The sequence below is a fragment of the Mauremys mutica genome, chromosome 10 (assembly GCF_020497125.1).
Source record: "Mauremys mutica isolate MM-2020 ecotype Southern chromosome 10, ASM2049712v1, whole genome shotgun sequence".
NCBI classification, from domain to species: domain Eukaryota; kingdom Metazoa; phylum Chordata; order Testudines; family Geoemydidae; genus Mauremys; species Mauremys mutica.
In genome coordinates this window covers 17,302,489-17,327,117 of record NC_059081.1, presented here as the reverse complement: position 1 = coordinate 17,327,117, position 24,629 = coordinate 17,302,489, and the positions used below count along the sequence as shown (strand labels likewise).

The following is a 24,629-nucleotide window of genomic DNA, read 5'->3' as shown; positions in this document are numbered from 1 at the left end:
AGAAAAGAGAATATTGTGCATATGACTTAACATTAGTCATTGTCCTAAAAGTATTGAGTTACATAGATATGTCAAATCACACAGTAAGATAAAATGTCAACAACCTGCTTTCAGCAGGTCTAATCTTGCTCTTGCCTGCTGAAGCTGGAGATGGAGAAGAAGGATAGTCTTAGTGGTGCAGTCATTTTCAGAACCATCCTACCAGCAGTACCAGGTTTACAATGGTGCCGTGGACCCATCACCTGTCTAACCCATCCACACAGCTGGGTCTGGCCCCTCTCTTGGGGCAGTCCAGTGCCCAGGCTTTGGTGTGTGAGTGTCTCCAAGCCAGCAGTCCTGCTCGCCTGTAGGGGGCTTGCTGCCCAGCAGCTAGGCTCTGCCATATGGGCTGGATGCAGGGTCAGTGGGCATGGCCAGGACAGGTGAGCTCTCAGGGGTCATGTCCCAGGGATCTGCCTTGCTGCCTGTGACGGTGTGGGGACTCACCACCTGGCACCTCCCGCTGGTGACTCTGGGAATTAGCGCTGTCCAGTGGAGCGCCCCCTCCTGGTGGTGTCCCATCCATCATTCCGCCCTCGGTTGGCATCTCTGGACCCACGTCTCTCCCTGCTCAGCGGCGTCCTCTTCGAGGCAATGCCCCTCAGTCCATCCACACCCACTTCCAGGGGTTGGTGATCAGCAGTCCTACACGCCAGCAACCATGTCCAACCACACCCTCTGAGTCCAATCCCTCTTGTCAGGGATCTGGCATAGTCTGTAATGGCCACTCCCTACGGCCAATGGCTGGGTGTACTGCAAGGGGGGAAGGGCGGGACCCAGGCCCGCCCTCTACTCTGGGTCCTGGCCCAAGGACCCTCTGGTGGCAGCTTCACTGTCCTCCTTGTCTCCCCTTCACTGTCTGCTTCCCTGGGCCGCTTCCCCGACGGCCCCTTGCACCCGCTAGGCCCTTCCCTTCAGAGCCTGGCAGGCTACGGGCTACGGGCTCCCTAGCCTCCCTGAGCCTGGCCAGCACTGCGCTGTCCGTGGTGCTGGTCTCCCACCTTTGGGGACAGACCGACTGACTGACCTTCCCCTCTCAAAGGCCTGGGACAGACTGACTGCTCCCCTCCTGGGCAGCCTTCTTACAGGGCTGAGCCTGGCCCTGATTGGCTGTCTCCAAACTGGGCCCTGATTGGCTCCCAATAAGCCCTTCTTTGACTGGCTCCCGGTCTGCGCAGGCGCCCTGGCCTACCGCAGGCCACGCTCCCAGGGAGTGGGGCACTCCGCCCCACTACACTGCCCAATGCAGCTCTGACGCAGAGAAGTCTCTGCGGCCTGGCATCTGTGGGGCCCTGCCCACCTCCCAGGGGCCAGGCCAATCTCAGCCAGCGGAAGCTCAGATGGGCCCCACCAGGCGAGTGGGTCCTGCGGGAGCCCAGCTCAGGAAGGCCCTGCTCCCGCTCCGACCGGGTTGATCATGCCACTCCCCAGGGACCAGAGTGACCCCTGCCTTGGTGCCAGCCACAGCCGCACTGCCAGCTCAGCCTGGCAGACACGGTCACCTTCCAGTGGGGCTGGTGAGTGCAGCCTGGGGGCCGGGCACGGAGGAGTGGGTCTGTGGGGGGCACTAGGGGATTGGGGAGGTCTGTGTCGGTGAGGGTTCTGGGCAGCGTGTGTCTGGGGGGGGGGCTGGGCAGTGGAAGGGTATTTGGGTTGGGGCACTGGGCGGGGGGTGATGGTGTGCAGGGCACTGTGCAGTTGTGGCGGAGGGTCTGTGTGTGTGGGATCTCTGGCAGGGATGCGCTGGGCATAGATGTCAGTGGGGGATCTCAGTGGGGAGGCACTGTGCAGTTGTGGTGGGGGCTTGTGAGAGGGCGGTCCATGGGCGGGAAGGGTGCTGGGCATAGAGGTTGTGGGTGCAGCGGATAGTGTGGTGCAGCACGGGTCTACCCATAAGGGGAAAGGGCATGCTGGCAATGCAGGGCCGGATGGGCCAGTGTGTGTCTGGCAACTGCTGGTTTGTAAACAGTGTCCTTGCGCTGCACTGGGCAGGGCAGAGCAGGGCCACCATGCCATGCCCCATTGCCTCCGGCTACCCCTGGCTCTGGGGACTAACCCCCTACCTGTGCCATGCCCCATAGCTCCCGTAGGGGCTCACAAATATGTTTCATGCTGGGCCCACAAAAGGTTAATCTGGCCCTGCCTATCAGGTGCGGCAGTGTGAGAAGAAGTGTTCAGGGAGGAATGCATGGGAGGTTCACTCTGCTGTTCCTTAAAAAAAGAATAAGTGACAAGACCACACTCCAGGCCAATAGATTTAGAAGTTGTGATGCATTGGTGGGTGTGGTAGCAGGGCCCCCTCCTAGCACTCTCTTGAGATCCTGATTGGAGAGGGGAGGACCTGGCTGCCTGGGAACTGCAGGAGGGTGTAAGTTGGTGGGGAGAGCCCAGGGCTGGGGTGGCAGGGGGATGCGGTGTGGGGAGGGCACAGGTGCCCAAAATCGACATACTTACCTCTTAGTGCACTCACATAACCCAGGCACTGACCCTTCATATAGCTGTCTATTTTATTATTGCTGTGTTGGAAAACTCAAGAATAAAACCAGAGACATCTGGTTAAAATGTTCCGTGTATAACCAACACCCAAAATGGGGGGCACAACTTACATCAAACTCTTGACAAATAACACCTACTGTAGTTAATGTACAAGGGTATATTTGACTTTAAAATTAGTGCATGCTGTAGAAAATGTGATCAAAATCTTAATTTTAAAGATATATTTTGTATCACACTCATGCTTCTACTACTGACAGTTATAGGCTTGCTACAGAAAAGACTTGCTAGGGCATGCAGCCCATCCCCCTACCAATGCAGGATCATACCCTACACAATATATTTGCTAATGCTTGGTCTTGTCTGTTTTAAATGTCCCAAGCGATGGATCTTCCAGCACTTCCCTTGAGAGATTTTTCCAGAGACTAACACATTTAATGGATATTCCAAAGGCTAATAGATCTTGCTAAACTTCCTCAATTTCCTTTCTTAATTTCATCCTATTGCTCCCAATTGCACCCATTTATATCACTAAATAGTTCCTCTCCCTCTTTGTTTTTGCACCTTTCAAATGTTTGTAGGTTTATCTTATTTTAAGGCCTAATTTAAATCTTATTGAAGTCAGTGGAAAGACTCCCATTGACCTTAATGGGCTTTAGATCAGACCTTAAATTGTTATTATGTCACCTTAGGTTTCAATTAGCCAAGCTCTACAAATTTAACTATTTTATCTTTGCTTTCCTCTATTCTGCATCAGTTTCTTTCAGCATTACTGATTTCCAGGTTTTCTCCTCCTATCAACTGGGCCCAAGCTCAAACAGGTGGTTAATACTTTACAGCTTTCTAGGATAGGGGTTAGAGGTCTTGGTCAATAAAAAGACCACAATGTGTAAGGAAATATAAATAGCAGAGATGATCTTTGAAATCATGGTCCCTGGCTCTTAGTTCAGTGGGCTTTATCCCATGATACAAGGAATTTGGACACTTGTGCTGACGGATTGGGATGCCCTGCACAATCTGGCACACTAGCAATGTTGTGTTTACACACATTTTGTAAAATTGCTGAAAGAAAGCAAAGAATGAAGGCAGAGAAATGGTGATAGTTGAGTTTATCTGAACTCAGAGAATTGTTGATTAGTGGGTTCCTAGCCTGATGAGATTATAGAATTGCTTTGATTTTGATGGAACAACTTGCTGTCCCTTTTGGGCACTTCTTTTCTGGGGAGCAATTGGTGACTTGCTAAACACAGCAGGGTGATTGGAGCAGCAGCAGTACCACAATACTGTCCATCATCATCATGTGTAGGCAGTCATGGATTTACCAGTAGACCACATAAATCCATCACCATCTCCATGATCATGTTCTGAGCAGCTTTTGAGTTGTATGATTTCTGCAATCTTTCCGCTCCTTTGGTGTCGAACAGGATCTTGTAGCCACCCCACATATGGAACATGAATGACGTTAAAGCCTGAGGATCAGCCCATTCCTTGTGTTGCTGTCTTAATTCGGAAATATAGTTTTTCCAACACACTTACTTGTACACGTTTGTAGCGATGCAAGGACTCACCCTGTGGCGCCTCCTGCTGGTCATCCAGGGAATTAGCTTGTCCTGCCTTTGGAGCGCCCTCTACAGGCCAATGTCCTGCTTGTTGCTGGCCCCTGTGTCCCTCCCAGATCCTGGTGCCCCTTTAGCTTGGGTGCTGCCTCCTGGCAGTACCCTCACACTCTGGGCTCCCCTCCCAGGGGAATCCCCACCCTCTATCCCCACCTTGCCTCAGTGTTCATTGCCAGTCCTCATCTAGCCCCCACACACTGGGGAAGACTTCAGTCCATATCACTCATCATCAGCAGGAGGGGTTTGAACCTGCTGCCTCTGCCTACCCCCAGACTGCACCCCTGCAATCCCAGTACCTATTTGGCCTTAGACAAGGCCTGCAGCCTGGGAGTTTTCCAGGCAGGAGCTCCCCAGCTCCCTTACCCTATTCCCCAGCACTGCTCTACTCAAGTACCTTTCAGTTCCCAGGCAGCCAGGTCCGCCCCTCTCTACCACTAGAGAGGGACTGCCTGAGCTCCTGGCTTACAGTCCTTTTATAGGGCCAGCTGCGGCCTGAATGGGGCATGGCCCCAGCTGTGGCTATTTCCCCAATCAGCCAAGACTTGCTACTTTGTCCTGCCACAGCCCTCTCCCTGCGCTGTTTTAAACCCTTCAAGGTAGGAGCGGATGACCACCCTGCTACAATGTTCCTCTTAGGTTAAATTAGATTTTGGGCCCATTAGCCTTGACAGTATCCCCTTAATGTTGGGCACAATGGAAAGGAGTATGCAATGCACAATGCAGGAAACTATTAAAAAAGTAATAACATCTCTTGCTTCAGGGCATAAACTGATCACCAAAAGGGCTGGGCAAGAAATGTTACTCTCATGGGTAGCATTGACTAATTGTTTAGATCAGGGGTCGGCATCCTACGGCACATGTGCCAAAGGTGGCACGCAAGCCAATTTTTGATGGCACGCGATGCTCTGGGGTTTTGGCTGCTGCCCCGTTGCCAGCCAGCGTCCCAGCCGCCGGCCCCCCTCAGCCCGCTACCAGCCTTGGGTTCTGCTCACTGAGGCCGGCAGGAGGCTGAGTGGGGCCGGCTGCTGGGACCCCAACTGACAAGGGATCAGCAGCCAGAACCCCAGGCCGGCAGCAGGCTGAGTGCTACTGGCACCGCAGACCATCAGCGGGCTGAGCAGGACCAGCGGCTGGATCCCTGACCAGCAACTTGCTGAGCGGGGTTGGTGGCTGGAACCCCAGACAACAATCCCAGGGAAGGATCACACTAAATTGATAAGATCTGCATTTTAATTTTATTTTAAATGAAGCTTGTTAAATATTTTTAAAACCTTGTTTACTTTAAACACAACAATAGTTTATTGATATAATATAGACAGAGAGAGACCTTCTACAAATGTTAAGGCACGAGAAACCTTAAATTACAGTGAATTTGGCACACCACTTCTGAAAGGTTGCTGACCCGTGGTTTAGATGCATTAGTGGGTTTTTCACCTACCTTCCCTGTATAGTAGAGCCAGAACACCAGACTTGATGAACCAATGGTCTGATCCAGTATAACAACTTTTATGATCTTAGACATGTAACTATCAGCTTTTATAATTAAGAGATAAAGAGTAGAATTATTGTTGAGTGATTAGAAGATAAAGCAGATGGGAAGTAATTTCCAAAGGGACAGTAGCCATTTGTAAATATATAGTGAACCACTGGGGAAACTTGAGGCACTACATAGGAACAATTCACTGTGTCCCGGATAAACTCAGTCTTTATTGCAAAAGGATTATGAGAATACGGTAAGAGTTCATTCCAAAGTTGCAGGAAAGGAAGTTTGACTTGAAACTGAACATGATAAAATACTGAAGGGTCATTCTATTATGGCCTAAGTGATTGCCATTTAGAATAGGAATTAAGAAGCTAAAGTCTGGTTTGACAGCGGACTAATTTTTTTAAATTAAACAGCAGAATTTTGTTATGATCCAGCGAAGATGGGGGTGCTGCTTTAGTGGAGCAAGCTTCTGAGAGAAATTGTTTGGGGTTGAATTAATTCACAGAGACAATTGCAGTTGTAAGATGTGGCAATAATGTCTCTCTGAAACTAGGAGCATGGTTCAAATAATAGAATCAAGGAAAGTTGATTTGCAGCATCTTAACAATACAGGTGAAGAACTCTTTTCCTCAGGGTCCATGCATGTGACCTTGACATTGTGGGTCAAGTCCTGCAGACCAGGGGTATATTTCCCTGCATAAGGATTGAAGAAGGATTACAGTATTTGTCTGTATATTTGTATAAGAAAGTGTTTTTGAAGGGTCCACTTCAATTCCCATTGACCATAAGGTCACTGGCCGTACCTGGCACCGTGCCTGGCATAAGCACACATATTGTATACCCTAAAGAAAAGCAACTCAAATGATTTCACACTTTGTTTCTTCTCTTCATGTCTTCCTTCTTGCTTACAGAAGGAAATACTTTGGGGGAAAAGAATCAGCACCAACATTTAAAAAGAAACAAACAAACAACTGAATAGGGAACTGTAGCAAACCAGCACCAGATCCTACATTCCTTAAAGCATCAAAACTCCTGCTGTCTGCATGGTTTGCCTCCAAACACCAAGCAAGACGTAGCCAGCGTGAGTCTTTAAGAGTGATATTTGAAAAGTGATATTAAAATGTTGGCTAAAGTTCATTATGAAATTTGTAGTATGCAATTATTATGATGACAAACATATGTAGCTTGTCATCTCTGTCAGGTAGAGACTGTCTTAGTAATACCATACTCATACAAAAAGTAGTATGTGTGTGAAGCATCTAGTACAATGGGGTATCAATCCTTGATTGGGGCTAGTAGGTGCCACCACAGTCCAAAATAATGTTAAATAACAAAATAACTACCTCAAAAACATATAATACATTTTTAAAGAATGGGAAGAAAAACACAGGTAAAAATCTCTTCAAAGACATAAGGAAATATTTGAGAACTTTGTTCCTTCTTTCAATTACTAGGACTCTTGGATAGTCAACCTGGTTACAGGGCACTGTCTGTTATTCACTTTGCAAATAGTCACCATGTTTTAAAACTTCTATTGCTGCAATTTGCCACAAGCATTTGAAGGAGATATTTCCTGTCTGATGTGACAGCTTGTTATTCCCTTTTACATTTTAGCTGACTCAGTCATGACTTCATGTCAAATTGCTCATGCTACACCGTGACATGTCTGATCACATGAGCTCAGACGTCTTCATGAGTGCAGCATAAGATCACCTGTTTTGGGGAAGAATATATATGAAAATCCTGTTGAAAAGTAGAATTTGATTTGAACTTGTTCTGGCAGATATTTGGCTTCAATAAGAAAAAAAATAATCTGAAGCTTTCATCTGTGCATTACGGAATATGATAATATTGAAGCTAGATGTAAATGTGTTCAGAACAATAATAAATGAGGCAGCTTTTACAATATTTATTTGAAGATGAATGGCATGGCATGTTTTAAATAGATTAGATATGTGAAAAATATATCACACTATATCACAAATGTATCATGTAGTCTGGTGTGATTTGTATTATTCTTTCTAGTACTTTTATTTCTTCATCACTTTTGTTTGAACAAAAATATTCACCTATACACAATTAGATATTGTTTATGATTTTTATTAATTTTTACCAGTTCACACCAATAACAATAGAATGTTTTTTTACAGAGCACCACAAATATTCATGATGCATTATTGTATGGATTTGTGACACTAGGAATGATCATTTGGGGCTAAATTCTGGAAAAGAGAACTTTGATTAAGGCATTGGCTTGGGTCTTAGAAGACTTGGGGTGTGTGTGTGTGTCAATTTCTGGTTCTGCCACAGAAGTGTTGGGCAAGTCACTTACCTCCTGATTCAGCAAGGTACTTAAGTAGATGTGTAACATTTAAGCCAATGGGACTGCTTGTAGTGAGGCTGAGTGGCCTCCCTCCATGCGGGAGAGCGAGGGTTTACTACACTCCCCTTGGTGGGTGGGGCCTAGCCTGCTCCGACCCCTCACCGGAAGTGCTGGGGTGGGGCTGGAAGTATAAGAGGAAGGCCCTGCAGCCCAGTTGGGGCGGAATCCCTGGAAGAGAAGGATGCTCCTGCTGTGCCCAGGAGGGGAACCTACCCACAGCTGTGCGATAGCCGCAAAAGTGGGAGACCCCAATGAGGAGTGGCTCGGACTGCTGGCCATGGTGTACTCTGAGGAGCCCGACGAGCTCTGGAAGCAAGAGGTACCAAACCCCGGGGAGGCAGGAAGTGCCCAGGGGCAGCCACGGAGCAGCTGGCTGCAGAGCCAGGTGTGGCTCAGTTGGTATGTTGTGGCTAGATTCCCGCCGACGCAGGGGCAGCCAATCCTGCCTCTGCCAGGGCTCTGGGCTGTGACGCGGGGGAGTAGGGTGGGCCCGTGTCCTCCTGACACCCAACCCTGGCGTGGCAGACTCCCTATACTGTGCAGGGGAACTCCTACCCTGAAGAAGGAGCCTCCCTTACCAGCTCCCTTATAGACTGTTGTTTGCTGGCTGCCCGAGCCCTGCCCAGGCTAAATCCAGCCTTAAGACTGCTTGCTGGCCGCTTGAGCCTTGAGGCCTGAACCAGCTACATAGACTGTGATTGTCTTGCTGGCAGCCGGAGCCCCGCCCCAGCTGAAGCCAGCCCCTTTAGCCGGTGTTTAATTGCTGGCAGTATGAGCCTCCCCAAGCCCAGGCTAAAGCCTGACCATGACTGTCTGGTGCCCAGCCCTATTGTGGGGCTGGGAACTAGAGGACTTTTGCGCATGTACTATAGAGCACATGTACATGTTAAGTCTTAGTAGTATTAATGCAAAAGAAGAAGAAAAATCAGGAGCTACAGAGCAATTTCAGGCTCAATTAAAATTAGAGACTAGTTGAATTCTAAATGTTAAGATGTGTTTGAAATCTGAGCCCAAACACAGATCTGAATTCTATTAACGGTCTCTATCTTTCTTATCCAGCCTGAAACTCCCTATCAGAACACCCTCCTAATATTGGAGAGATCAGCACTTTTAGCCTGAACCCATCTTGATTAAAAGCACCCATCAGTAGAAACTCTTTGCACATCTATCTGTCTAATCTAATCTATCTAATCGATAAATATTGGTTGTTCCTTTGGAACTAATAGTGGATGGAACCTAACAAAATTCCCTTTATTTTCTCTGTGGTTAGGAGAAAGGCACCCATCCTTCCTACTCAACAGGTAATTTGTCTTTGTCTAGTGACACTTCACCTCTGCTTTTTCTCCTTCCTTGGTCCCCTTTTTAAAACAGTTCTGTAGCCGGCTGGGGTATTTGCCTGAACCACTCTTCTCTGCTACCAGGTGTGGATTCTGCTGGGAAAGGTTAATGGGCTCTTCTGACTCACTGAGACAGGTCATTCATTGTTCCAACTGGATGTGGATATGGGAGGTATGAATGGTTCTCTAGGATGGGGAAAGAGTATTTTGGGGGACTATAGGGGCAGTCAAGACTGGGGAGAAGATTTGAGGTGATAAAGCCAAGCCCCAGAAAAAGGGGTCAAGTATAGACTTTACATATTGTGTTTGTAAAGCATTGTGGGACACGTGTCTGCTTGTAGATTCTTCATAGAAATATAACCAGCTTTATTGCCTTTAATATATTCTTGGCTTTAAAAGAAAACAAAAGTACAATAAGTCCTGCTTCTGCAAAACCTATGTGCACTAAACGTTAATTGAATTCGGTAAAGTTGTGTGTCAAGGACTTGCAGGATTGTGACCATACATAAAAAAACAAAAACATAACAGTACAAAAGAGAGAGACACCAGGCAGAAGCCCTTCCTTCAAAGCTTACAGAATATTTTTACTTTGCAAACAGAAAATTCTTGCCACTCTTTTTTGGGTTGTTAATATATTAAGCAACCTTGAAAGATCAGACTCTTCAGACTTCAGTACAAAAACATTTCTAACTGGAATATTTCATTCATCAAGAGTACTGTAATTTAACCTTGTGACAATGTATTTGTTGTTATAAGTGTCTGAACTGCACAGTAGATAAAAGGAAGGGATGCAATTAAGACTTAAAAACCCAGAGGAGTTGAAAAAAAATTAGACAAGTTTTCTGGCAGTCTCCTGACACTGTAGCAATGTATACAGTACATTTTTGCTACTATTACGGCTGACCAAGGTAACATCATTCTGTGTGCCTTTACAGGCCCTATATATAATCATATGCATACCAGGGATGTCATCAACCATGCCATTTTTATCTAGGAATTTTAATCCATTAACATTAGGAGTTCTTTCTGCCAGTGGATCATCTGTACTCGTCCATACAAGGGATGGAGACTAATATTTCAATCTTGTTTGGTGGCTCAGACCCTTAACTCCCTTTATTTTTCTCTATAGTTCTTCTCCCATCCCCTGCCTCAACACAGGAGCCCAGGTACAATCTTAGTCTTTGTGTGTCCTTGAATACAAGGAATGCTCCCAGGTAGTACCATTTTCAGCATGAGCTTCTGTATAGGGGACAGGGCCATAACCTAGGCCCCCTTCATGCCGCCTAGCTCCACGAAGGAATGGATCCAGCACCCTGTGAAAGGGTGTCAGAGCAGTTGCACTCCCCTGGGCTCCTGGAGCCAAAATGCCTCTAGGAGCTCCTACTGGAGTGGGACAGCTCAGCACTGACCCTACTGCAGACTGCTGTTTTAAGACACAACCAAGCCCTCAGTCTATTGTGCCATAAATGCAGCCCTAAATGAAGCACTGTTTCTTTCAAATACGAAGAGAGATTCTACTTGGCCAGTCACAGCTCTTTTTCCTTCCCATGCTATGCTGGTGCTGCTAATCCTAATAACTGTGAATCTTTCAAAATGCAGTCTTGATTGATGCAGATCCCTTAATTAATTAAACTCTGACAAACTTTAATTCTCTCCTTCACACGTTGGCAGCATTGATATAGAGAAGTCATCCTGCTGTCCTTGAAAGCATCATGAATAACATATAAATGAGAACCTTCTCATCTCTGAAAAGCCTGTAGTTAGGTGACTCAATGTGGATTTGTGTGCCTGGTTGTTTGAAAATTTTGGTTATTGCTTCTAGAAAATAAAAAGGGAGGGGGGAACTCCTCACTTCAAGAGTCTAGCTTCTGCCTGGCATATGGTCACTTTTATTTTAAGTTTCATTTATAGAGTGGAGTTCTACACAGGATATCTAATCAGATAACTTACTGTAGGAAAGCTTCAGGCAGTTCTGACTGAAGTACTCAGTATTCACAAAAAGGGCTTTATTATGTCATGTGGCAGATCTTCAAAGGTTTATGAGAGGAAGCTTTATGGACCAGTCTTACCCTGTTCCTGGAAAAAATAAAAACTGTGGGTCAGAATATGTGGTCACTGAGTGGGTGGGAGGTAATCTCCAGGAATCAATCTGGTGGATGCAAAGTACTGTTGGTTCTGGTTTTAGGGCCCAAGGCTGGAGCTGCATGAGCAGGATGGGCTGGAACTCTTCTTTCGCCTCAGTATTGAGGGAAAACTCCTGGCTCAGGTTGGTTCGTAGCCATTCTTTTTTAGACCCAGGAGAGCAGCGCTGCTGGGAATTATCGTCTCTCTCTGCAACCGTTTTTGCAGTCCTGGGTTCCGGCAAAGCCTACTGGAAAATAGGGGAAAATATATATTTATACGTTACCCTTTTCCAACTCCACCCCAGTCTGCTTGTTCATCTCATCCACCTGTTTATATTTTGTCTGTCCCTCTTTAGGGCAGAGAATGTCATTCATTGTATCGTAGCCAGTACAATGTTGCCCTGGTTTATTGTGGCCTTTAGACACTACAGTAATACAAATGTTAAATAGTAATAATGTAAGAACTACACCCTCCCCAAAGACCAGGGAGAGGCCTGATAAAAAGCAGATATTGATTGGTTTCTCCTGGATGTCATAGGCAGATAAGCATACTGGCTTTAGCAGCATGGCAACAGCTAATGCTCACAGATAGCTGTCCTACTGCCAGTGTTACCCAGATAATACAGTTCAGCACAGTAGCAGGCTTAAAAATGACAATTGTAATTTTAAACTTTGTCGGAAGGCAATTCTGAATTTGTCCCTGGTGAGAAGCATCTTCGGAGTTTTTAAAAATTTGGCTTGCCCATTTCTTCTGGCAGCCTGAGAAATAGCCCCAATTAAGACATTTTTCCTTGTCTTCTATGGCTCACCAGAGGACATGCAGTGTATATATGTATCTATGAGATAGTAGAGGCAGCTTTTTCTTGCAACTTTCTGTTCAGGTTTCTTTTATTTCCCACATATCATGGATAGGTGCATCCCCTCCCAGGAAATACAAAATAGATACCAAATGTGGGAAAAACCTGACTGTAATGTCTGTCTCTACTGTAGCAGAGTTCTTCATAACATCAGATACTCCTGTGCCTAGTACCACTGTCATCTGAACACTACAGAGATGGGTATTAAGAAATTTAAAAAAATCTAAGAGCTAAGATGGATAGACAGACCAATGCTTATTTGATACTGTGCTATATCTATATTTACATACTGTGCTAGGTCACTTCTGTTGAGTGCCTTGTAGAAAATAGCCTATTAGAGATATCTTTAATCTGAAAGAGTGAACTCCAGAACAGGCAGCACAGCTGGTGATAAATTCTAAGGTCAAGTGAGATGTGGAGTATCTTTAAATATTGTTGTCTGTTATGCTGATAGATCTAGGAGGGATACCTGTGTTATCAGTGGATAAAACACATGCACCATCATCACTCACAAGAGGAAGAGTGGCAGCTGCATGTGTCATTGGGAGGCCACATCTTATTTATTATTGTATTGTAAGAGAGCTTTGAGGTCCCACTCAGAGATTAGGACCCATTCAGAGACTGCAAACCCAGGATGGACCATGATCATCTAGTCTGACCTCCTGTATAATACAGGCCATAGAACTTTCCCAAAATAATTCCTAGGGCAGAGCTTTTAGAAAAAAAAACATCCAATCTTGATTTAAAAATTGCCAGTAAAAGAGATTCCACTATGATGCATGGTAAATTGTTCCAGTGGTTAATTACTCTGTTAAAAATTTACACCTTGTTTCTAGTTTGAATTTGTCTAACTTCACCTTCCAGCTTTTGGATCACGTTATGCCTTTTGCTGCTAGATTGAAGAGCCCATTATTATATACTTGTTATCCATGTAGGCCCTTACAGACTGCAATCAAGTCATCCCTTAACCTTCTCTTTGTTAAGCTAAATAGATTGAGCTCCGAGAGTCCATCACTATAAGGCATGTTTTCTAATCCTATAAGCATTCTCATGGCTGTTTGGTGCTGGTGCTCAAGTGGTTCAAAGTCAGATTTCCAGGTCAGGTCTGGAGTGAGGGTCAGACTCCAAGTCAGAGCCAAAGTCAATGCCAGGAGTAGCAAGCAGAATCAGTCATGATAGCTCACTGGGGATCTACATAACTGCCTGAAAGCTGCCTGATGTGCCTCTTAGGTTTATATGAGGTCAAGGAGCCAACTGGGAACCTCCAGGGTAGCTGCCAATTGCATCTTTTGAGTGGAACATTCCATAGTGTATGTCTGCTGTGTTTTGCAGGGAGCAGCCCACTTATAGATGATGCTAAGCGGTGGTGTGGTGATGTCTGTGGCCTGGTGGCTCTGTTGACCCAGGTTCAAGTTCTGCTGATCCTTACAGTGGCTCTTCTCCAAACCCTCTCCAATTTTTCAACATCCTTCTTGAACTGTGGACACAGAACTGGACACACTATTCCAGCTATCGTCACACCAATGCCAAATACAGCGGGAAAGTAACCACTCTCTTCCTTCTTGAGAGTCCCCTGTTTATGCATCTAAGGATTGCATTAACCCTTTTGTCACACCAGGAGCTCATGTTCAGCTGATTATCCACCATACTCAAATCTTCAGAGTCACTGCTTCCCAGGACAAAGTCCTCCATCCTGTAAGTATGGCCAACATTCTAGTTCCTAGATGTATACGTTTACATTTAGCCTTATTAAACCACATATTGGTTGCTTGCACTCATCTTACCAAGCAATCCAGAGTGCTCTGAATCAGTGACCTGTCCTCTTCATTATTTACCACTTCCCCTATCTTTGTGTTGTCGGTAAACTTCTCAGTAGTAATTTTATGTTCTCCTCCAGGTCACTGATAAAAATGTTAAATAGTGGAGGGCCAAGCCCTGATCTCTGCAGGACCCCACTAGAAACACACCCACTCAATGATGACTTCTCATTTACAGTTACATTTTGAGACCTATCAGGTAACCAGCTTTTACTACATTTAATGTGTGCCGTGTTAATTTTATATCATTCTAGTTTTTTTTAATCACAATGTTGTGTGGTACCAAGTCAAATGCCTTACAGAAGTCTAAGTCTATTCCACCAACACTATTATCTTTATTAACTAAACTCAAAAATCTCATCAAAAGAGACATCAGGTTAGTTTGACAGGATCTATTTTGATTAGCATTTATTGTATTACCCTCCTTTAATTCTTTGAGTCCCTGCCAACTGCTCTTGCTCAGTCTCTCTAGGTGTCCTAGCTTTTGCCTAACTGGTCCCCTTCAATTCACCTACATTTAGACCAGTCCTGCTGCTCCATTATCATGGCTGGGATTGATGTCAGACTGACAGGCCTATCATTTACCCAGGTCATCCCATTTACCCTTTTTAAATATTGGCACAACTTTAGCTTTCTTCCAGTCTTCTGGAACTTGCCCAGTGTTCCAAGACTTGTTGAAAATCAACATTAATGGTCCAGTGAGTTCCTCAGACAGTTCTCTTAAAACTCTTTGATGCAGGTTGTCTGGGCCTCTCGATTTAAAAATGTACTAGGCACTGTACAAATAAAATGGGCCCTTCCTCAACAGCTTGCTATCCAAGTATAAGATGAGAGACAACAAATGAATATAACAAAGAGACAAAGGGAGCACACGGTAACAGTGAGAGCTTCTAATTTATAGATTTAGATTTTTAAAGACAAAATTGTTCAGCTTAGAACATTTACAGTTCCAGAGGCTTAAAAGTCCACTTGTCCTGATGGTGGAATGTGTCTTTGCTTTACAGGAATTCAATGTGATTCAGTGGAATATATCCTGAAGGACAAGTTGTCTCATGCAAGAAGGGAGAAGATTTAAGATGCAGGCATCCATAGAACTTTTTTTGTTGTTTTTAGGTCTGATTTATTAAATGATAAAACTTCATGTCTATCTGCTTCATTTATCTGGAAATGTAGCATGTTTGCTAGGGTCCTTGTGTCCTGATCTCTTACTAGGTTGCATGGATGTTCTCTTAAGAATTGCCACTGAGGTCTGGCAGCCAAAGAGGTCAATTCTTATAGTTCATTTTGTGGCTTCTTGGGTGTTGAAAGAGCAGGGGGAAATAGACATGAAAGCTCTGTTTGTTTTTTATTCCTTTCAGCTCCTGTTGTAAATACCTGGATATCCAGTCTACAGAGTTTCAACACGGAATTCAGAAATCTCTCCTTTTCAGCAGACATACAAGGAAAGACCGAGAATGCAAATGATAAATGTAGTGCATCACCTAATCTTGTCACGTAATCATTCATCCCAGGAGAAATACAAAGAACTTAAGTCTGTTGTTTTTGCCCTGGATTTTTCACATCCTACACAAGACAAAAACATAATCTCTCAACTCATCGTTTCCTTCTAGAATGGACTTTAATAGATAGCAACTTGAGCATGATTTGAAATGATTAAAACAAATAAAGCACAGAAACAATGCTATCTCCTTCACCAGGCACAATCTGCACAAGCAGTTCAGGTGGGAGACCGAAGTGAGGCTTGCATTGCTATAGATTAATGGGATATACTTGAATAGGTAAAGAGATTAAGAATGGAAATTCACAAAGGAGGGAGTGTAAGAAAATATACAGTGCACAATACAATATGGCATTAATGTTCCTGCCATTGAATGGCTCCGAGTGCATGGATTACCTAGATAGGAAAACAAAATCCTCCACGTATTGCTGCACTTAGTGTCTCTCTTGGGCCTTTATTACACTAGAAAATATTAATCAGAATCCTGGAAATATACAGACATAAGCAAATCCCTAAAGACTTATTTATGATCTTGTGGTGGATGGTATTGTCCTCAGTAAATGGAGGGTGAGGAGGGAAAGAGACTGAGGGTATGTCAACACTACAAGAGTAGTTCGATTTAACTTAGGTCGAATTTCTGGATTCGACCTGATGAATTCGAATTTGTGTATCCACACTAAGGACACTAATTCGACTTTGTGAGTTCATACTAACGGGGCAAGCGTCGACATTGGAAGCGGTGCATTCTGGGCAGCTATCCCACAGTTCCCGCAGTCCCCGCTTCCCATTGGAATGCTGGGTAGAGCCCCCAATGCCTTCTGGGGGAAAAATGTGTCGAGGGTGGTTTTGGGTAACTGTCGTCATTCAACCGTCACTCCCACCCTCTCTCCTTGAAAGCGCTGGCGGGAACTCTGTTCGCGCACTTTTCTGGTCAGTGACAGCGCGGACGCCACAGCACTGCGAGCATGGAGCCCGCTGCGATCATCGCTGCACTTATGGCCGTTGTCAACTCCTCGCACCTTATCGAACACCTCTTCCACAGTCAGCTGCTGAGAAATCGGGCGAGGAGGCTCCGGCAGCGCGGTGAGGACGTGAAGTGTGAGAGTGGCACAGACCTCTCACAAAGCATGGGATCCCGCGCCGCGGAGATCATGGTGGCAATGGGTCACGTTCATGCTACGGGACGGCGATTCTGGGCCCGGGAAACAAGCACGGACTGGTGGGACCGCATAGTGCTGCAGGTCTGGGATGAATCACAGTGGCTGTGAAACTTCAGGATGCGTAAGGGCACTTTCCTTGAACTGTGTGACTTGCTGGCCCCTGCCCTGAAGCGCCAGGACACCCGGATGCGAGCAGCCCTGAGTGTGCAGAAGCGAGTGGCCATAGCCCTCTGGAAACTTGCAACGCCAGACAGCTACCGGTCAGTAGGGAACCACTTTGGTGTGGGCAAATCTACCGTGGGGGTAGCTGTGATGCAAGTTGCCAACGCAATCGTTGACCTACTGCTCTCAAAGGTGGTGACCCTGGGAAACGTCCAGGTCATCATAGATGGCTTCGCCGCGATGGGATTCCCAAACTGCGGTGGGGCTATAGATGGCACTCACATCCCTATCCTGGGACCAGCCCACCAGGCCAGCCAGTATATTAACCGAAAGGGCTACTTTTCAATGGTGCTGCAAGCACTGGTGGACCATAGGGGACCTTTTACCAACATCTACGTCGGGTGGCCGGGCAAGGTTCATGACGCGCGTGTGTTCAGGAACTCTGGTCTGTTTAGACGCCTGCAGGAAGGTAGTTTCTTCCCGGACCACAAAGTAAGTGTTGGGGATGTGGAGATGCCTACAGTGATCCTCGGGGACCCAGCCTACCCGCTAATGCCCTGGCTAATGAAGCCCTATACAGGCGCTCTGGACAGTGACAAGGAGCTCTTCAACTACCGGCTGAGCAAGTGCAGAATGGTGGTGGAGTGTGCTTTCGGACGTCTGAAGGGGAGATGGAGGAGCTTACTGACTCGCTCGGATCTCAGCGAAACCAATATCCCCATTGTTGTTGCAGCTTGGTGTGTGCTCCACAATCTCTGTGAGAGCAAGGGGGAGACCTTTATGGCGGGATGGGAGGTTGAGGCAAATCGCATGGCTGCTGATTACGCTCAGCCAGACACCCGTGCGATTAGAAGAGCCCAGCGGGAAGCGCTGTGCATCCGGGAGGCTTTGAAAGCTAGGTTCCTCAGAGAGCAGGGTAACCTATGACTGTCCAGTCTCTTTACAGAGAAGCTGAACCTGCCCCTGTTTCAGTTACTATTGACTTTTTTCAGCGGTTACATACCCCGTTCACCAGGTTTCCCCCCTTCCAACAGACGTTTAAAAATAAAGTTATTGGAACATTTTTAATTAACAAAGTTTTCTTTACTAACGAATTCTCGTTCAAGGGTTCCAACAGGGACGCAGACTGTGGTGGGTACCGTGTGCAGTGATGTACAGACCGCTTCTACACTCGAGGACTGACAGGCTCCTGCTCCTACAGTGGTCTCTGGGGGGAGGACGGTTACCGGAGGGTGTGCAGGAAGGGGTGGGTTTGCAGGAAGGGGTGAGGGGTGTGTGGGAAGGGTGAGTAGGTGTGGGGGGATGATGGCTCTGGCTGGGGCTCAGGGCATCGGAGAGGTTCATGGCTAGGGTGGAAGGGCATGGTAAGGGCAGCCTGCCTTGCCATTTGTGGATGCCAGGCGCTCGGACCCTGGGGCAACATACACCTCCCAGACTGACCTGTGGCAGCAGACACCTCGCAGAGTGACCCGGGTGCCTAGTGACTGCACTCTGTGTGTGACCTGCTGTTGATCCTGCCCCCATGTCTGTACCCTGTTAATGGTGGCTGTCCTATGCAATTAACAAACCCCTCCCCCCCCCTTCACACAAAGTCTTCTGCAAAGAAACATGACGGAAACATTAATGAACAGCAAACTATTTTTAATACTCAACTACACAGTTGGGGGATGAAACTGGGATTTGGGATCGGGTGAGCCAGGAAGGCAAGCAATTCTCATACTTTAGGGAATGAGAGCTGTTTGGTACATGAGCGCTCTGCTGGGGTGGAGTGACAGTTTTCACGGCCCCTAGCGCCCCTCCTTCTTGTGATTTTGGGTGAGGGGGGGACAGGACTTTGTGGCGGGGGAGGGCGGTTGCAGATACAGTTCAGGGGGGCTCTCTGCTCCTGCCTGCGGTCCTGCAGAACATCCACAAGGTGCCGGAGCGTGTCCGTTTGCTCCCTCATTAGTCCAAGCAGCGTTTGAGTCGCCTGCTGGTCTTCCTGCCGCCACCTGTCCTCCCGTTCGCTGTGTGAGCGCTGCTGCTGAGAGAGGGTCTCCCTCCACTGGCTCTGCTGGGCCGCCTCGGCTCTGGAGCAGGCCATCAGTTCAGCGAACATGTCGTCCCTAGTCTTTTTCTTTCGCCGCCTAATCTGCGCCAGCCTCTGTGAGGGGGATGCCGGGGCAGTTCGGGAAAGAGCCGCAGCTGTGTGATGGGAAAAAGGAAGTGATTTCCTTCCAAAGATACATGTTTGCGAACACTGAACACAGTCTACTCAGTTTCTGTGAACAAGACCATACAGGGCACCTAATCTCATGTGCTCTCAGGACAAGTTCGAATTTTCGGCATTCGCTTTCATTGCCTGGGGTCTTGCACTGGAGATCGGACAAGCGGGGCAGGACAGCAGAATCCGTGTAGCAGCCAGGCCTGGTAAGCCGTAAACTTTAGGCTGCTTAACAGTTAATGGATAGCAGTGCCCTCCTGCTGCAGGCAATCTGGAAAGCATAAAGTCTGCCCCTGTTCCAGCCCCTCGCGGCTGTCCCCGGGAAAGATCCCTGTATGCTTTTCCTCTGCAGCCTCCAACACGTGGCTGTTAAACGACGGTCATTGTTATGCAAAGGAAAAGTCAAGCATTCACAATAGTAACATTAAAGTAATTCCCCTAATTAGATGCAGCAGTCGCCGAGCGAGATCACCCTGAGGCGGGTCTCCAGGAGAAACAGAGAGCGCATGCTGCGTGAATCCCTGCACAGACCAGGGCCCTGTGCTGCGATGCTGGTCGAGGCAATGCTCCCATTATACCTCAGGATGGCCTGGCGCGGAAGAGTGTGCTTCCACGGAGCACCCAACAAGGCACCTCTCCCCAGGAACCTCCTGCGGAGGCTTTTCGAGTACCTCTCAGAGAGCTTCGTAGAACTGTCCCAAGAGGATTTCTGTTCGATCCCTATATGCATTGACCTTCTTTTTATATAGTTTTTATTCCTGTTTTGTTAAAAAATAAATGTTTACATGTTTATAGCACTTACCGACTGATCCTTCCCCTGATTCGGAGTCCGGGTTAACGGCCGGGGAGGGTTGGTAGGGGATCTCTGTGAGGGTGATGAAGAGATCCTGGCTGTCGGGGAAAGCAGTATTGTAACCGCTGTCGCCTGCCTCGTCCTCCACAAACCCTTCCTCATCTTCCCCATCGGCGAACATCGCCGAGAAACTGCCCCTCGACACTATCCCATCCTCAGAGTCCACGGTCACTGGTGGGGCAGTGGTGGCAGACCCACCGAGAATGGCATGCAGTGCCTCGTAGAAGCGGCATGTCTGGGGCTGGGCTCCGGAGCGTCCGTTTGCCGCTTTGATTTTTTGGTAGCCTTGTCTCAGGTCCTTGATTTTCACGCGGCACTGCGTTGCATCCCGGCTGTATCCTCTGAGTGCCATGGCTTTGGAGACCTTCTCGTAGGTCTTTGCATTCCGTTTTTTGGAGCGCAGCTCCGAAAGCACAGACTCATCGCCCCACACAGCGATCAGATCCAAGACTTCCCGGTCAGTCCATGCTGGGGCCCTCTTTCTACTCTGAGATTGCATGGACTCCTCTGCTGGAGAGCTCTGCATCGCTGCCAGTGCTGCTGAGCTCGCCACGACGTCCACACAGGAAATGAGATTCAAACTGGCCAGACAGGAAAAGGAATTCAAATTTTCCCGGTGCTTTTCCTGTATAGCTGATCAGAACATCTGAGCTCGGACTGCTGTCCAGAGCATCAACAGAGTGGTGCAGTGTGGGATAGCTCCCGGAGCTAGTAAGTTCGATTTGCATCCACACCTAGCCTAATTCGACATAGCCATGTCGAATTTAGCGCTACTCCCCTCGTTGGGGTGGAGTACCGAATTCGAACTAAAGAGCCCTCTAGGTCGAATTAAATGGCTTCCTGGTGTGGACGGGTGCACGGTTAATTCGAATTAACGCTGCTAAATTCGAATTAAAGTCCTAGTGTAGACCAGGCCTGAGTGAAATACTGGATGGCTATTCAGTATACCTATCTGTTCCTTTATATGCCAAGAAGAAAATTGTTAGGAATTACTGTGCATGGCTGAATTGGTAACTGTCAGAAGGACGTGGCTATTCAAGCATGTGACCAGTGTGGGAAGCAGTGCTTAACACTGATCACATAACTATCAGCTAGTCTGTTTGTTGGTGTTGGTTATACATGGAGCTTGGGAAAACAAAGACAAAGTTAGTTTTTCAGCACAGAGCTGAAGGATAATTAACACACATGTTCAAGATTCACTGTCTAAATATTTACTGCATTAGAACTATACACATTTGTATAGAAGAACTCTGAGTAATCCTGATCTCACCTAAGTTCAAGCTGGTTAGAAGATCACTAACATTGGTACCATGCTGTGTTCTGATGCAGGATCCTAACAATTAACACTTGGCTCCCTTGCCATTATACCATTTCCAAACTGTAGCATTATTAGGCTATACTGGAATGGTCTAGACCAGTAGTTTTCAATATTTTTTCATTTGTGGATCCCTACAAAACTTCGAATGGAGGCACGGACCCCTTTGGAAATCTTAGACATAGTCTGTGGACTTCCAGAGGTCTGCAGACCACAGGTTAAAAACCACTGGTCTAGACGAGTGGTCCAGGTAGGTTGGTAATCTGCTTCTGGGAGTGACCAATGCTAGGTTAGAAGAAGACCTGAAAACCCTTTAATGAATCTCATAATGTTATACTAAATATATCATGGAGGGAAATGTCTTCCTGTCTTCACGGTGTTCATAATGTCATGCCTTGATGCATGAGGACTAATAGTCCTCGTAACTTTATCCTAGCACAACTGAAAATACTATATTTGTATGTAACAGTGTTTAATCTTACTATGCGTCAGTTCAGACATGGGATGACCCATGGTATCCAGCACACGAACCTGTGTTTTCCTCCAAACTCTCTAAAACATGCTTTGCTTTCAGCTATTCTGAGCCCTTGGGACTTTTGCACACATTCTAGGTTATGTCTCAGTTCCTTACTAAAACAGTTTAATTTACAGTGATCAAGATCGGATGTTTTGTGTTGCCTGCAGATATATATTAGCACACTTCACAAGCTTTAGCTTTAGATGTCTAAACAATTATAGTAGTTATCACTGGTACAAAGGGCAAATCCTGACCTACCACAGTATAAAAATATTGAACACATTACCAAGCAGTTATACCATAAATGTCCATGCTAATTTGTAAATATAGAGCCCTGCCTTGAGGCATATAGGATTTCACAATGCTGACAAGACAAATTACAGGATTACAGACAGGTAAGGAAGGGAATACAAAGACCATAAAGGAGGAGCTTAATTTAGGAAAGAGCCTTGACAAAACTGAGTTTGAAGGAGTATCTTAAATGGATATTAAGGAGGAGAAAGAGATCCCATGGCAGAAAAGTAGTTTGAGATTGTTCTAACTGTGGGGTAGAAGAGTGACATGAAAAAGCACAAAAGCAAGTGTAAGAGAGACTGGGGATTAAATGAGCTGTAAGAAGAGAGGACTGAGGGGAGCACAGTGTGTGAGAAGGGGAGCACAAGGAAATAAGAACAGAGCTGTAGATAAAGAAAATATTTCATAGGGCCTTGAAGAGGAGGGCAGAGGGCATGACATAAAAACCAGTGAAGGGATTACAGAAAGTAGTTGATGTGGTTGAAGGGAAGGGAAAGAGAGGTGACTTTTGTAGTAGTATTTTCCACAGACTGTATTGGAAAGAAATGAGAAATGGGGGATCCTGAGAAAAGGATATTAGGTAAACTTTTCAAACATGCCTAAGTACTTTAATCACTTTTGAAAATGGAACTTAGGCACGTTTGAAAAGTATGCCCTGTATGCATACGTTGATTGAACTAGTTTACTAAATGTATTTAGTTTATAAGCATATTGCACAATCAAGTTGGCAATTTCTCCTGTAGGCACCTTCCAAAATCCCAGCCTAAATTCTTAGTATACTCATACTTACTGCAGCATACTGTGCAGAAATGCATTTTTATGTCAAATGACGTGTGAAATCAGTCTTCACATTGTTTGTAATGTGCACTACAAACTTTTTTTCCAATTGCATAATGAAACACAGTTTAACATTTTTGTGTGGCACAGGACAGGTCATGTTTTTTCCCCTCAGTCTTAGCAGCAGACGTAGGCACATGACTCCTAACAGTCTGGTTCATAATACCAGTGGCTCAAACAATGCTGTGAATTGTTTGACTTAACAAAGAATCTCTGGCCCGTGTGTGTGCTGGCAGCTATATCTGATTGGCTAGGTGAAAGGTAGTGAATTGATAGGTTCAGATGTTCTCTGATTATTTCTCATCTCGAAACAGACCTTGCTTATGCCTGCATACATCTGCAGAAGTTGTTTTCAGCTGTATAAGAGAATCAGGTGTTTTGAACCCAATCTTTACAAAAATGAATTCTAATTAAAACAAAAATACCCTAGAAAATTTTGCAGGTTTTGTGCTGTAACTACAGCAAAGCCATCTGTTACTTTCAGAAATTCACTTAATGTTAGTATATGCTGAGCTATTACCAGTTCCTACTGGGATAGGAGGGAAGTTTAATTTTTCTTTTTTTGGCATTGGAAGAGGGTTATAATACCAGTCTTTTGGCTTTAAGCTTATGTGATGAGTCACTGCTGGTGGCCATTTTAGTTGTGTCTAGAAAAGGACATAGGCATGAGACAGATTAAAAGAAAACAATATTATGTAGTAGCTATTCTGGTCTCTAAGTCTCCAGTCAATACATATTTCTTGCCTATTATACTCATAGTAAATGTCACTTTACAAATACTCTGTCCTTTGAAAGTACAGTAGTTTATTTTGAGTTAATGGGTTGGTGGAAGTCTAAGTCGAAACTGTACAACATGACTAGAGAAGACATTCTTCAGAGAAGCATCAATTATTCACAGCATACTCACACCTTGGGAAAAGAAGAAGAATGGACTAATTCGATAGGAAGCTAGTGTACATTGTCAACAGGAACAAGGAGGGGAAGGAAGACACACACAACGTATATCTGTAAAAATGCATGTGCTTGTGCCTACTGTGCTACAATGACTATAGCACTACACAGAAATCATTTGCAACATACACTTGACAGAGAAGGCTTAGAAAACAATTATAAATTCTATGGGCTAGATGTCAGACAATATTACTAAGAGACCTGAAAATTTATATAGTTCTGTAGACTAAAAAGCAGCAATGAGAACTTTGATAATATTACTGTACAATAACTTACAGTGCAGTGGGGGTAGGAAAAATTCTTCCATTCAGAACCCATAGGATATATCACTGTACAGATGCATGACATGCATTTTCAGAACACTGAACAGAAAAGGAATCAAAGAAAGAGTTTTATGGCTCCTTCAGTAACTTGCTACCAGTCTTTTTAAAGCTCTGAACTAGGGCTGTTGATTAATCGCAGTTAACGCACGTGATTAACTCAAAAATATTAATTGTGATTTAAAAAATTAATCGTGATTAATCGCAATTTTAATCGCACTGTTAAACAATAGAATACCAATTGAAATGTATTAAATATTTTGGATGTTTTTCTATATTTTCATATATATTGTCTTCTGTTTTGTAATTGAAATCAAAGTGTATATTATTTTTATACAAATATTTGCACTGTAAAAATGAAAAATGAA

At 45.6% G+C, this 24,629-nt stretch overlaps 1 long non-coding RNA gene across 1 annotated transcript; it reads left to right on the top strand.

The window, feature by feature from the left end:
- The first annotated feature begins 1,252 nt into the window (after positions 1-1,252).
- Positions 1,253-15,697, top strand: LOC123378875. The gene is made up of 3 exons (XR_006582772.1): positions 1,253-1,556; positions 6,546-6,715; positions 15,510-15,697. It is a non-coding gene; the product is annotated as an uncharacterized LOC123378875 (long non-coding RNA).
- The last annotated feature ends 8,932 nt before the right edge of the window (positions 15,698-24,629 follow it).